The sequence below is a fragment of the Octodon degus genome, unplaced genomic scaffold, assembly GCF_000260255.1.
Source record: "Octodon degus isolate 3935 unplaced genomic scaffold, OctDeg1.0 scaffold00189, whole genome shotgun sequence".
Taxonomy (NCBI): Eukaryota; Metazoa; Chordata; class Mammalia; order Rodentia; family Octodontidae; genus Octodon; species Octodon degus.
Genome location: NW_004524765.1, coordinates 234,388 through 241,531, shown reverse-complemented (window position 1 = coordinate 241,531; position 7,144 = coordinate 234,388). Strand labels below are relative to the sequence as shown.

The 7,144-nt window shown below is 44.1% G+C and overlaps 1 pseudogene; it reads right to left on the bottom strand.

The window, feature by feature from the left end:
* Positions 1–1,620: 1,620 nt before the first annotated feature.
* On the bottom strand, positions 1,621–3,921 carry LOC101585801 (annotated as a pseudogene).
* Positions 3,922–7,144: the final 3,223 nt, after the last annotated feature.

The window sequence follows — 7,144 nt, the reverse complement described above, 5'->3', positions numbered from 1 at the left end:
TTATTTATTTATTTTTATTACATTTATTTATTGTGTGTGTGTGTGGCCAGCTCAGCCCACCAGGGGGCGGGGCTGGCTGGCATGTGGTGCTGGGAGATCGAACCGCGGTCCCTGTGCTTTTGCCAAGCTTGCTTCAAGTAGGTGCTTTAGACCACTGAGCCATCTCTCCAGCCCTTCACTTCTTATATTTCATTTTTATACTTTTCTAGCCAGTTTACAGTTTCTAGGAAAGCTTTGGGAGGACCAGTGAAGAACCACTGTTACTCTATACTGCCTCCTGGGAGGTGAGTGAGGTATAAACAGAGCAACCAACGAAGCAGGCTGACAATCAAGAGCTCTGGTGCCAGAGCAAGGCCAAGTGGAAGGGACCAAAGGCTGGGCTCTATTGTCTGCTGTTGTGGGGCAGTGCAGTTGTGGTCCACAGTAGGCAGAAGCAGGAGGGTTGTGTGTTTCACAGGGGTGAGCAAAGGAGGAAAACACAGAGACACTTAGAGCCCCCAGAGGATTCTGTAGGGGAGAGATGTATTTGGGATACTAGATTTCTTTCTTTATTGGGGGGTGGGGTATGCTAGGTTTCTTTCTCATTGGCTTCATTTTTTTTTTCAGCGGTTTATTTATTTATTTTTTGGCGGAACTGGGGACTGAATTCAGGCCCTTGTGCTTGCCAAGGAAGCGCTTATCCACTGAGCCATCTCCCGGCGCAAGAGATGTATTTGGAAGTTGAGGGTCTTGTTTCAAAGTTGCATTTGCACAGCAAGCACTGTTCTATTTAGATTGCCCTTTTTTTTTTTTTTTCCCAGAACCGGGGATTGAACTCAGGCCCTTGTGCTTGCCAGGGAAACGCTTATTCTACTGAGCCATCTCCCTGGCCCTAGATTGCCTCTTATTTGAGGTGTTTTGTCAGGGCTGAGGAGGACTTGAGGGAGGCTCCTTTGACACTAGGCTAACTGTGGGAAAGTTCATTACTAAATTTTGCTGCTTCTTCTTCTTTTTTTTTTTTTTCTATTAAGAACTAACATTTCCTGTTGTCAATTTGCTTGGGGCATTGAAAAACACGTGTAGTACATGAATACAAGCTCTGAACTTCATTAGTTGCTAATTTCAGCCTTTTCTCCTTCTTAAAATATCATCGATTGATCCATGAGAGAATCTCCTCCCTTGTACACAGCATCTTGCTTGCTGATAAAAGAGGGAACCAGCATCAATCACCCTAATGTGAACTTCAGTGAGGCTGGTGAATAGGGAGGCCCAGGATGTGAGCCCACGGGACCCCAGCCGTGTCCTTTTTTTCTGAACAAAATGTCTGTCTTGGTCTCCCCTAGGAGATTAGCCCAGTTTCTGGCTCATCCCAGGCCAGTAGCTGAGGAATGAATCCAGCCAGAATTTTTTTTTTTTCCAATTTAAATATTTTTATTGAAGACATTGCATTTCCACTGACAGTACAGTGCTGAAAGTGCAACGCTATGTTTCCCTGTGTACATGTTCCATTATTCAAGTGTTGAGAATGCCCAGTACTTTACTATAGCAGCTCAACTTTAACTGCCACAGAATTTGCTACAAATTTAAGTCCTTCAATTTTATTGGTTGGGGAAGAATGCTTTATTTATATTTAGGGTTGGCTTAATCAACCTCTTCAATGGTGGGCCCTGAGGAAGCACCAGCAGGGGAGGAGGTCCTCCACCAGGGAAGCCACAGGCATTCCTCCAGGCATGCCACCTGCACTCTGGTAGAGCTTGGTGATGATGGGATGGCAGACTTTCTCAAGCTCCTTCTGCTGATGTTAAATTCTCCTTTCTCTGCAGTCTGATTCTTATCCAGCCAGTTGATGATTTCATTACACTTGTCAAGAATCTTCTATTTATCTTCATCATTAATCTTGCCTTGAAGCATCTCATCTTCAACAGTTGCTTTCATATTGAAAGCATAGGACTCCAATGAATTCCTGGAGGACACTTTGTCCCTTTGCTTCTCCTCTTCAGCTTTGAACTTCTTTGTTTCCTGGACCATACGTTCTATGTCCTCCTTGCTCAAACGACCCTTATCATTAGTGATGGTAATCTTGTTCTCTTTTCCTGTACTTTTATCAACTGTAGAAACTTTGAGGATGGCTTTGGCATCATTATCAAAAGTTACTTCAATCTGAAGAACAGCAGGGGGTGAAGGAGGTATGCCTGTGAGTTCAAACTTGCCAAGCAGGTTGTTATCCTTGGTCATGGCTCGCTCACCTTCATATACCTGAATGAGCACACCAGGCTGGTTGTCCGAGTAGGTAGTGAAGGTGTGGGTCTGCTTGGTAGGAATGGTGGTATTGTGCTTGATGAGGACTGTCATGATGCCGCCAGCAGCTTCAATACCAAGAGAAAAAGGAGTCATATCCAACAACAGCAAATCTTGGACATTTTCAGACTTGTCTCCAGATAAAATGGCTGCCTGAACAAGTGCACCATAAGCAACAGCCTTGTCAAGATTGATGCTCTTATTCAATTCCTTTCCATTGAAGAAGTCCTGCAGAAGCTTCTGGATCTTGGTGATATGGGTAGAACCACCCATTAGGACAATGTCATGGATTTGAGACTTGTCCAATTTAGCATCTGGAAGAGCTTCCTCCACAGGGTCCAGAGTGCCATGGAACAGGTCAGCATTCAGCTCTTCAAACTGAGCATGAGTAATGGAGGTGTAGAAGTTGATTGATTCCTAGAAGGAATCAATACTGGCTTGGGTGCTGGAAGAGAGTATTCTTTTAGCTCGCTCACATGCAGTATGAAGACAGCGGACAGCTCTTTTTTTCTCCCTGATGTCCTTCTTGTGCTTGCATTTGAATTCAGCAATAAAATGATTGACCATTTGGTTGTCAAAATCTTCTCCACCTAAGTGGGTGTCTCCAGATGTAGATTTCACTTCAAAGATTCCATCTTCAATAGTGAGGGTTGACACATCCTAGGTCAAAAAAAAAAGCACATTTCTTTAAGCTCCAACCTTTTTGTCTAAGCCATAAGCAATAGCAGCAGCAGTTGGTTTGTTGATAATTCTAAGTATGTTAAGACCAGCAATAGTTCCAGCATCTTTGGTTGCCTGACGCTGAGAGTCATTGAAGTAAGCTGGCACAGTGACCGCAGCATTGGTAACAGTCTTCCCTAGATAAGCTTCTGTTATCTCCTTCATCTTTGTCAGCACCATAGAAGACACCTCCTCTGGGTAGAAGCTCTTTGTCTCTCCTTTGTATTCTGCTTGAACCTTGGGCCTGCCTGCATCACTCACCACCATGAAGGGCCAGTGCTTCATATCAGACTGGACAACAGCATCATCAAATCTATGTCCAATCAGATGCTTAGCATCAAAAACTGTATTGGTGGGGTTCATAGCTGCTTGATTTTTTGCAGCATCTCCAATCAGTTGCTTGGTGTCAGTGAAAGCGACAAAGCTTGGAGTGGTTCGAGTTCCCTGATCATTGGCAATTGTCTAGGTGGTGCCAGGATCAGTACCAACTGCAGGTCCTGTCCTTTCAACATGGTTGCTTGTGTATAGACCCAGCTGTGCTAGCGAAGACGGCACTTAAGAAGCCCCTCACCTACCGGCGCATTCAATGAGCCCAGCCAGAATTATACCACATAGATCAAACCACAATCTCTTCCAGTCTAATGGGAGGCTGGGCTCTCCCTCTGCTAATTGGGCTACCACCTCATGTTCAAACCTAATTGTGGGTGCTACTGAGGTCAAACTCCTGTCTTGCAGCCTGACTTAAATCCCAGATCCTTCTTTGGGAGAAAGACTCACTTTTCCCTTCTAGGCTCCCATCTGGAAGGAGAACACAGCCCTGTAAGCCCATGGTCTCAGTCCAGGGCTTTGCCAGGCAAAGGTGGATACCCTGCAGCCAGCTTCCTGTCTGGATTTCCAAGTATCATCCGCCCCACTTCTGGACATGCGGCGATTGTTGGCAACATTTTAGCTTCTGTCTTATGACCTCTTTCTCCTTCCTCCTTGGCTAAATGCTCTCTCAAACAATGAGCAAAAGTTGCCATTATCTTCCATTACCTAGTCAATGGAACTTGCTTTGGAACAATTTCATCAGTTCTCAAGGCATAGATTTTTGCACCAACAGGTGGGTTAATATGACCTAAATCCTCTTTATCCTACCTAAGTAGTTGGCTATACCTTCAATTGCACAATCTGGCCATGGCTTCACCTAGTGGGTGGGCTCTGGAGATGGTCAATCTAAATCAATATTTTACAGATTAAATCTTCTCCAAAATATTCTAGAGAAATTGTTCTCAAATAATCCCATTCTTATTCCCTTACAAAAACTGAGAAGAAATATGGCACTGTGTGAAGTGCCTTATAGTCATTTGAGTCCCAATTCTTGTAGAGTATAACCTTGGACAAATCATTGGATAGTCTTCTTAGGGCTTTTTATTCACTGGATAAATAATGAGGGCCACTTAGGAATGTTTAAATAATTTCTTAGAAAAAAATAATTTCTTAGTTGTAATAGACTTTGATTCTTTTTTTTTTTTCCAGACTTTGATTCTTAATAGTTAGACAGTAACGTGTATTGTCTTGTATATTCAAGTTTTCAGTCAGAAGATACTGAAATTAAATACACTGGCATGAAGTTTCTGCCTAGAGCCTGACTCTGGGTTTTTGTTTTTATAGACTCTCTTTAATGACCTGGAATTATCAAAACAGTTGCCAACTAAGGTGAGCTTCACAGGATGGGAGCTGTTTTGCTTTCGTAGAAAAGCTTTTTATTTTAGTTGATTTTATTTCTTGGAAATGTCAAAAAGTAAGAGGGGCTCTTCAGAACTTGACCAGTGAACTACCCAAGCCATGTTGAAGAGTGGAGAGTTGAGAATAATTCTTTTGAAAAGAGACAGCCATTAGTTTGCTCTTTTCTTCTGTAATTAATGGGGAGCCCATATATTGCTGCATTACACCCTTTAATCCAAGGGTTGCTGTTTTAGAAATGTTAATTAATTCAATTAAATTTCAGCTCACTACCTTGAGGCAGGTAATTCTTCTTTGGGACTTGAATCTTTGCTTGCTGTAGCGTGGTCTACACACCCTTAGAGCAGATTAAGATAATCAATAATGCTACCAGGAAAACTTGGAGTTTACAATGCCCTGTAACTAAAAGGTCTCAAGGACTTTACAAATAATCAGATTTACTTAATGCAGACTGAAGAGGAGGCTGGAGCCAGCTCTCTGCCAATGGCGATGGGGAGAAACACTGCACTTGTTTCAGGTTCCACTCCATGCTTAGGATGCGTGACCTTGAAGAGTTCTTTGTGACCTCTGTATGACTCAGTTCCTGCAGCTTTCAAACAGGGGCAGTAATATTACTCATCTCGCTACTTCACAGAGGTGTTGCAAGGAATAATGTTTGTAATATACTGTGGAGTTCTCAGATGAAAGATAGAAGTTAATACATGATGAAACAGTATCACTACTAATCTTCACACCATCTAAATGGGCCAGGTAAGCGAAATATGAGAGCTGGTGGAGAAACCAGTACTGCTATTACTAACATCTATTAGAGACACGCAGAGGTTGAGAACAGCTCAGAGCAGTAACACACCTGCTCCTGGGATACACAAAAGCCAGAGATACCAAATCAGCAAAAAGATAGCTAATTATTTCTTCCCTCTTTCTTCCTTCCTCAGTTCAGATCTTATTCAGGGCAGAGTAATGAGCACAGAGAATCAGAGAATGATGGAAACAACATCTGCTCTTGGACATCCTCTCAATTCTAAGTGATTAGTGTATGTGTATAATTTATAGTCTCTGCATAAACTTCTGAGCCTCTGCCTCCTTAGTAATACCTTTCCTGTCCATCTCCAGTTCTCCAGGTCAGCAGAGAACCAATTCTTTCCCTTCACGAAACCTTCTGGGCCCAAGACCTTTAGTGAGTTTCTTGTTACTCCAGCGGAGTTGGCAAATGTTTTGGAATTGGTATTTTTGGTGTTAGTCTTGCTTTGCACCAGTCTCAACTGTCCCATGTCATTCTTTGCAAATCTTCATTTTTCATCTCCTATGGGTCTTTGCATACTGAAGCCAATCTAATGCACATGACCTGAATGAAGGAACGGAATTGTTCTGCACCATAAGATTAGAATCAGGCCATACTGAATCCACATCTGTCCTCACTGTGCAGTACACATCCTGTGGGACATGTATGCAGAATAGAAATATTGAGCAGGCAACAGTAAGGGAAAGAGAGGCTGGCTTAAAGGCGACTGTCTCTACACGCACAGCATTACGTGTAAGGACTGAGTCACTCCAGCTTCCACACATGACTCCTATAACTACAACAGCAAAGCAGTTCTGGAGAAGCGCAGGCATTTATGTCACCACCGCCCTCTGTACCAAGCCCTGGCCCAGATCTGGCTCTGAGAGTGGCTGCATCTGCACTTCCTGCAGCCTTTCCTGCCCTTTTCTGCTCCCGAGGCCCCCCTCCTGCAGCAGCAGCAGCAGTGAGGCTCTGTCTGGGAAGCTGCTCTGTGTTTCTGACTCGTTCCCAAGCCTCCCGAGAGCCTGCTTCCCTCCCTACATGCCCCCCACATCTCATCCTATGTTTGGGGTCTTTCTCAAAGTTTATTCCACAGAGAGGCTGCTTTAGTCATTCAAGCGCAGAATTGCTCACACTGCTTGGGTCCAAATACAGATTCTGTCACTGGTTAATCATTGGACTTTAGGCACATCCTTGTTTTCTGGGTCCGCATTTCCTTGTTTGCTAAGCGTGAATGCTCTTCCCTCGTTCCCTCCTTCCTTCCACCGAAGATGCAGGGCACTGAGTACATATTGTAAGCAAAGCCGCGTGCATTTAGCACAGCGCTGCCCACAGGAGAAAGTCCGTGAGGCACTCATTCCTCGCCTTCTCACAAATCTTGCCACTTCCGGACTCACCAGCTGGCTGAGCTGTGGAGGGCGGGTAGGGCCTGCGAGCCCAGCCGGCGGCTCCTGAGGCACTGCGGCTGCGAGGCCCGGGAGCCCCTGCAGGACCCGAGGAAGCTCACCCGAAGATTCCTCTGTTCTCCTGGATCCTGCGGTGGAACACGATTTTCTATAGATGTTTGTGGGTTTCTTTTTGTTTGTTTAATCTTTTATTCATTTTAATGAGAAAAAAAGATAAAATAACAGGAAACAGTTT